The sequence below is a fragment of the Somniosus microcephalus genome, chromosome 5 (assembly GCF_052327205.1).
Source record: "Somniosus microcephalus isolate GS21.2 chromosome 5, FLI_Smic_1.0, whole genome shotgun sequence".
NCBI classification, from domain to species: Eukaryota; Metazoa; Chordata; class Chondrichthyes; order Squaliformes; family Somniosidae; genus Somniosus; species Somniosus microcephalus.
The window spans coordinates 89,949,637-89,958,256 of record NC_140991.1 but is presented as its reverse complement, the minus strand read 5'-3'; positions in this window follow the sequence as shown (position 1 = coordinate 89,958,256).

Below are 8,620 nucleotides of genomic sequence, written 5' to 3'. Positions count from 1 at the left end.
CATGGCTTCAGGTCAAACAAAGCCAAGAAAGCCAAAACGTACTGCTGATTACTACATACCAAACACCCCCCAAACTGACAAATCACTACTTCATATAGAATACAACTTGGAGGAAGCATTGAGGTAAGGAAGGGTATAAAATGGCCCAGATTTTGGTTTAAAAAAAATAACGTGTGTACACAAATCGGTTAACAACTTGTGGCGAGGAAGAGATACCCCGTGAATTTTGAATCGCCACCAGTTGCTGGACGATTTGCGCCTCTGCTGTTAGCTTCACGAAAACAGCATCTGGTTTCTCTTGTGTTAAATCAAAAACAAACAAGTGCAACTAAAAGTCTAGTAACTTTTTAAATAAACCAATTCAGAAATCAAATTAAAATTTGGTCATTTGGACCGATTATGCACTCCAGTCCCCGCGGCGCCCACTGGTCAAACAGCATCTGGTTTCTCTTGTGTTAAATCAAAAACAAACAAGTGCAACTAAAAATCTAGTAACTTTTTAAATAAACCAATTCAGAAATCAAATTAAAATTTGGTCATTTGGACCGATTATGCACTCCAGTCCCCGCGGCGCCCACCGGTCAAACAGCATCTGGTTGTTAACCTTCCCGTGATTTTTATGAAGTTGCTGCATTTGCATATTAATTGGTTATTAAACTTACCATGAGAATGACATGATAATTGTTAATGACTGCCAATCAACCTCTCTTGCCCAGAAAGTGACAATTATAAGTGTGGAGTCTCATGCCTTCAGGTTGTGAGTTGTTGTTGGAAATTTAAAAAATGTCATTTAAAATTTTAATTTTTTTCTTTATTTTTCTTTCTATATCTTTTCTCTCTCTCTTAATCCAGTCTTTCTCTTTTCTGTACTGGTTTGACATTGAATTCACCCACTCAGATTCACCCTCTTTTTCAGTCCTTCCTCTCTTTATTTCTCAATCCTTTAATATCATTGGTTAAGGAGATACACTGTTTGTCCCATTGTTCACCAAGGTCCCAGATGCCCCATTGCCCTCACAATCAGCTGGAATGGTAGCATAGTGGTTATGTTACTGGATTAGTAATCCAGAGGCCTGGACTAAAGATTCAGAGATGTGACCATGACAGCTGAGAAATTTAAATTCAGTTAATTAAATAAATCTAGTTCACTAATGTCTGCTTTAAGGAAGGAAATCTGCCATCCTTCCCTGGTCTGGCCTATATGTGGCTCCAGACCACCAGCAATGTGGTTGACTCTTAACTGCCCTCTGAAATGGCCTAGCAAGCCACTTAGTTCTAACTAACTGCTACAAAAAGCAATAATGAGAATAAAACTGGACAGACCACTCGGCATTGACCTCGGCACCAGCTTTGGACACAACAATGGCACACCCAGCCCAGCCAAACCTGCAAAGTCCTCCTCACTAACATCTGGAGACTTGTGCCAAAATTGGGAGAGCTGTTCCACAGACTAGTTAAGCAACAGCCTGATATAGTCATACTCACAGAATCATACCTTTCGCCAATGTCCCAGACACCTCCATCACCATCCCTGGGTATGTCCTCTCCCACCGGCAGGGCAGACCCACCAGAGGTGGCAGCACAGTGGTATACAGTCAGGAGGGAGTGGCCCTGGGAATCTTCAACATTGACTCCGGACCCCATGAAGTCTCATGGCTTCAGGTCAATCATGGGCAAGGAACCCTCCTGCTGATTACCACCTACCGCCTTCCCTCAGCTGCTGAATCAGTACAGAATGTACTCTGGGTGGGGGACATCAATGACCATCACCAAGAGTGGCTCGGTAGCACCACTACTGACTGAGCTGGCCAAACCCTGAAGGATATAGCTGTGGTGAGAGTATCAATGTGAGGGAAAAACCTACTTGACCTCGTCCTCACCAATCTACCTGTTGCAGATGCATCTGTCCATGACAGCATTGGTAGCAGTGACCACTGCACAGTCCTTGTGGAGATGAAGTCCCGTCTTCACACTGAGGACACCCTCCATCATGTTGTGTGGCAGAACCACTGTGCTAAAAGGGATAGATTCAGAACAGATCTAGCAACTCAAAACTGGGCATCCATGAGGCGCTGTGGGCCATCAGCAGCAGCAGAATTGTATTCCACCACAATCTGTAACCTCATGGCCCAGCATATCCCTCACTCTACGATTACCATCAAGTCAGGGGACCAACCGTGATTCAATGAGGAGTGTAGAAGAGCATGCTAGGAGCTGCACTAGGCGTACCTAAAAATGAGGTGCCATTCTGGGGAAGCTGCAACACAGGACTACATGCATGTTAAACAGCAGAAGCAGCATGCTATAGATAGAGTTAAGTTATGCCACAATCAACGGATTAGATCAAAGCTCTGCAGTCCTACCACATCCAGTCGTGAATGGTGGTGGACAATTAAACAACTAACAGGAGGAGGAGGCTCCATGAGTATCCACATCCTCAATGATGGCAGAACCCAGCATGTGAGTGCAAAAGACATGGTGACACATTTGCAACCATCTTCAGCCAGAAGTGCTGAGTAGATGATCCATATCGGCCTCCTCCTGAGGTCCCTACCATCACAGAAGCCAATATTCAGCCAATTCGATTCACTCCAGATGATATCAAGAAACGGCTGTGTGCACTGGATACAGCAAAGCCAGACAACATCCTGGCTGTCATGCTGAAGACTTGTGTCACAGAACTAGCTGCGCTTCTAGCCAAGGTGTTCCAGTACAGCTACAACACTGGCATCTACCCGACAATGTGGAAAACTGCCCAGGTATGTCCTGTCCACAAAAAGTAGGACAAATCCAATCTGGCCAATTACCGCCCCATCAGTCTACTTTCAATTATCAGCAAAGTGATGGAAGGTGTCATTGACAGTGTTATCAAGCGGCACTTACTCACCAATAACCTGCTCACTAATGCTCAGTTTGGGTTCCGCCAGACCTCATTACAGCCTTGGTCCAAACATGAACAAAAGCGCTGAATTCCAGAGGTGAGGTGAGAGTGACTGTCCTTGACATCAAGGCAGCATTTGACCAAGGAGCCCTAGTAAAATTGATGTCAATGGGAATCGGGGGGAAAACTCTTCACTAACTGGAGTCACACCTAGCAACAAGGAAGATGGTTGCAGTTGTTGGAGGTCAATCATCTCAGCCCCAGGACATCGCTGCAGGAGTTCCTCAGAGCAATGTCCTAGGCCCAACCATCTTCAGCTGCTTCATCAATGAACTTCTCTCCATTATAAGGTCAGAACTGGGGATGTTTGCTGATGATTGCACAGTGTTCAGTTCCATTCACAACTCCTCAGCTAATGAAGCAGTCCATGCCTGCATGCAGCAAGACCTTGACAACATTCAGGCTTGGGCTGTTAACTGGCAAGTAACATTCATGCCACACAAGTGCCAGGCAATGACTATCACCAACAAGCGAGAGTCTAACCACTGCCCCTTGACATTCAACAGCATTACCATCACCGAATCCCCCACCATCAACATCCTGGGGGTCACCATTGACCAGAAACTTAACTGGACCAGCCACATAAATACTGTGGCAACAAGAGCAGGTCAGAGGCTAGGTATTCTGTGGCGAGTGTTTCAACTCTTGGCTCCCCAAAGCCTTTCCACCATCTACAAGGCACAAGTCAGGAGTGTGATGGAATACTCTCCACTTGCCTGGATGAGTGCAGCTCCAACAACACTCAAGAAGTTCGACACCATCCAGGACGAAGCAGACCGCTTGATTGGCACCCCATCCACCACCTTAAACATTCACTCACTCCACCACCGGTGCACAGGTACATGCAGTGTGTACAAGATGCACCAAGGCTTCTTCGGCAGCACCTCCCAAACCCGCAACCTCTACCACCTAGAAGGACAAGGGCAGCAGACGTATGGGAACAACATCACCTGCAAGTTCCCATCCAAGTTACACACCATCCTGACTTGGAAACATATCGCCGTTCCTTCATCATCACTGGATCAAATCCTGTAACTCCCTCCCTAACAGCACTGTGGGAGTACCTTCACCACACGGACTGCAGTCGTTCAAGATGGTGGCTCACCACCACCTTCTCAAGGGCAATTAGGGATGGGCAATAAATGCTGGCCTTGCCAGCGATGCCCATGTCCCAGGAATGAATAAAAACAACAACATTGTATACCAGCGCAATCTGTAACCTCATGGCCCGACAGAATCCTCACTCATTAATCACCATCAAGCTGGGACATAAACCCTCGTTCTATGAGGAGTGTAGAATATTGTACCAGGAGCAGCACCAGGCATATTTTAGAATGGGGTAACCACCTCATGAAGCTACAACACAAAACTATCTGCATGATAAACATCCAACACAGCAGACTATAGGCAACCAATGGATCAAAGCAAAACTCTTTAGCCCTACAATACCGAGTTGAGACTGGCGGTAGGCAATCATGGCACATTTGACAGCTAAATTTATGGTGCACATCACAGATCTCTCCGTTACAGGAAAATTCAGGCCAGTGTTCCTTCAATTCCTAAGTCCAGATCATTTATTTATATATATATATAGTAAGTAAGCGTAGCCCCAAGCCCCTGCCTCATGGCCCGACACCATCTAACATACTTTTCCATAGGAACAGGAGTAGACCATTCAGCCCCTTGAGCCTATTCCGTCATTCAATTAGATCATGGCTGATCTGTACCTCAACTCCAGTGCTTCCTGATTTCACTCCTCAATGGCCTAGCTCTAATTTTAAGATTGATCCCCCTTGTTCTGCATTCCCCCACCAGAGGAAATACTTTCTCTGTACTTACCCTATCAAATCCCTTTATCATTTTAGCACCTCGATTAGATCGCCCCAAAACCTTCCAAACTCAAAGGAATACAAGCCAAGTTTAAGAGACACTTTCTTTTACCCCTACCTTTTACTTTTTGCCCTCCTAACATCTCTCTATCTATCTGGCTACATTTCCTTGAATTCCTTTTCCCATTAACTTTGTAATGGGTCTCTTATTGTGAAGTAATAAGTCATATAACCTATTCAGAAAAATACACCATCTTATGAAGGAGTTCTGGCCTTATTAAAACATGACAAACTGGGTTTGGAAATTTAGAAACCTAACTATGAAATAGCTATGAAAGCATTCTGGCTATTGAGATAAGACCGTTGTTGACCCTGAATAAATAACCTTATTGAAACAGAAGGTGCATGGCACCGATAAGCTGACCTTTTGAGAAAACAATGGTTCACTCTGGATAAGGAGTTCTAATTTTAACTTCATAAAGATGGCACATAAGATAAGGAACATCTGCCCTCGTAAAGATGATATAAAATATGGAACACCTGCCATCACACCGTTTTTATATGGTCAACCCAGAACACCTGGAGTTGAGACAAGATTCTGGCTGATGTGGCAGTAAGAGTTGCAGAGGTCGGCAGAAAGATGAATAGAGATAATTAACTTGCATCAGCAGAAAACCTTAAAGGAAATACCACTGGAAAAGGGTATAAATATTGAACTCTCAAATGGAATATCAGACTCGCTTTAATCAGGCAAAACGATTCTCGGCTACAGAGGCGGCTCTGTAGTCTACCACTCTTTGTACCTCGGGGATCAAAGGTATTTGATATTGATGGATATCCTGTGTAAGAAACCTTTTAAGAACTGTAGCGAAGTTAAGATTTAAAAGTAAGATTCTCTGTTAAAAAGATCATATGTTTTCTCTTTTTAGAACTGTTAAGGTTGCGATTGACTGATTCACCAACTGTAAATTGCATGTCGGTTCTTTAATAAATCTCTATTTTTAGAACTGTCTCGCATAAGTCTTCTGTATCAAAAACTCGCAAACTCAATCTCTGTACACTCTTTGGTGGAGAGTTACATTTCTGGGGGAGTTTTCCCAACTCGCATAATATCCGGGATGTTACAGTCTAGCTAAACTTATTAAAAGTGCTATCTGGAGGATGGTGACATTCTTGAGTTCTTCCTTTCCTTTAGGGAGAGATAGCCCGGACCTTTAGACCCAATTAAGCATCTTTAGGATTTGGCTACCTCAAACTTTAGCTGAAAGTGAACGTTTGAGAAATATGCCTGATCCGGGGTAGCCCTAAAGGGGCTAGGACTAGTAAAAATCCTGTCATTATGTGATACCTTATTAAATGCTTTTTGAAAATCCATATAAACTACATCCACTTTATTTCCATTATCTATCCTCAAAAAAATCTATAGAAGATTGTTGAAGCCTTTTAGAAATCTTTGCAGACTGGCCATAATTAGCTCATGTTTCTCTGGTAGAAATAACTGCACAGAAGGAGGCCAGTCAGTCCATTACACATATTCCAATGCTAGTTTTTCAAGTGGAGCTATCTAATTCTACTTACCTGCTCTTTCCCAGTAAGGCCTGTAATAATTTTTTTCCTGTAAGTTAATTGTTGCACTGTAGAGTAAAGGCCTGTCACAAGAGCAATAGCAATGGCCAATATTGTGTCAACTTGTGTCAGCACACTTGCTTTTAAGTCAGAAGCCAATGGGTTCCAGGATTACTCCAGGATTTGAGCAAATAATCTAGGTTGATATTCCAGTGCAGCACCATCAATACCTTCAAACACCCATGGGATGATTGGCCACTTTCATGGTATTGGATTAAGGAGGCTTGTTGGGTAGGGCATTAGAAGGACTCCATGTTCTAGTACCACAGGATCTTTAAAATTCTTCCAAACCACTAAAGCAAGCAGATGAAACTTAACATCTTATGCAAAGGATTGCACATCCAACAATGTAGCACTTTTTCAGTACTGTACTCAAGTATGAACACAGATTATCCACTTAACTTGGAACCTTCTGACCTAGAGGTAAGAATGTTACCAACTGAACAAAGCGAGCATACATTTCACTGAGTACTTAGGAGTAATGGTGCTATCAACCATATGGAGGGGGAGGGGAAAGGCAAGAGGCAGCAGCAGCTGCTGGCTAGAGAAATCCAAAGCCACCGTTAAGAACATAAGAAATAGGAGCAGGAGTAGGCCAATCGGCCCCTCGAGCCTGCTCCGCCATTTAATAAGATCATGGCTGATCTGATTCTAACCGCCAATCTACTATCACAGAACCATCTCCTGAATCTAACAGAATTAGACACACGAAATAGGAGCAGGATCAGGCTACACGGCCCCTGGGCCCGCTCCGCTACCCACAGGGCCATGTCCGATCCGAACCTAGACTCATGTCCAAATTCCTGCCCGCTCCCCGTAACCCTTAATTCCCTTTACTTCTAGGAAACTGTCTATTTCTGTTTTAAATTTATGTAATGATGTAGCTTCTACAGCTTTTTGGGGCAACATATTCCATGGACCTACCACCCTCTGAGTGAAGTAGTTCCTCCTCATCTCAGTTTTGAAAGAGCAGCCCCTTATTCTAAGACTATGCCCCCTAGTTCTAGTTTCACTCATCATCGGGAACATCCTCCCCGCATCCACCCGATCCAACCCCTTCAAAATCTTATATGTTTCAGTAAGATCGCCTCTCATTCTTCTGAACTCCAATGAGTAGAGTCCCAATCTACTCAACCTCTCCTCATATGTCCATCCCCTCATCCCCGGGATTAACCGAGTGAACCTTCTTTGTACTGACTCGAGAGCAAGTATGTCTTTTCTTAAGTATGGACACCAAAACTGTATGCAGTATTCCAGGTGCGGTCTCACCAATACCTTGTACAACTGAAGCAATACCTCCCTATTTTTATATTCTATCCCCCTAGCAATGAAAGCCAACATTCCATTGGCCTTCTTAATCACTTGCTGCACCTGCATACTAACCTTTTGAGTTTCGTGCACCAGGGCCCCCAGATCCCTTTTTACTTCAGTACTTTCCAGTTTCTTGCCATTAAGATAATAACTTGCTCTACGATTTTTCCTGCCAAAGTGCATAACCTCACACTTTCCAGTATTGTATTCCATCTGCCAAATCTCTGCCCACTTACTTAGCCTGTCTATGTCCCCTTGCAGGTTTTTTATGTCCTCCTCACTCACTACTTTCCCTCCCATCTTAGTATCATCTGCAAACTTTGATATGTTACACTCGGTCCCCTCCTCCAAATCGTTAATATAGATTGTAAAGAGTTGGGGACCCAGCACTGACCCCTGCGGAACACCACTAGTTACTGATTGCCAGTCTGAGAATGAACCATTTATCCCAACTCTCTGCCTTCTGTTAGATAGCCAATCCTCTATCCATGCCAGAATATTACCCCCAATCCCGTGATTTTTTATCTTAAGCAATAATCTTTTGTGTGGCACCTTGTCAAATGCCTTTTGGAAGTCTAAATACACTACGTCCACTGGTTCCCCTTTATCCACCCTATATGTTACTTTCTCAAAGAACTCCAGCAAATTTGTCAAACATGATTTCCCCTTCATAAAACCATGCTGACTTTGTCCTATTAAATTATGATTATCCAAATGTCCTGTTACTGTCTCCTTAATAATGGACTCCAAAATTTTACCTACCACAGATGTTAGGCTAACCGGTCTATAGTTTCCAGCCTTCTGTCTACTGCCCTTTTTAAATAAGGGTGTCACATTAGCAGTTTTCCAGTCTGCCGGGACCTTTGCTGAGTCCAGGGAGTTTTGGAAAATTATTACTAATGCATCCACAATC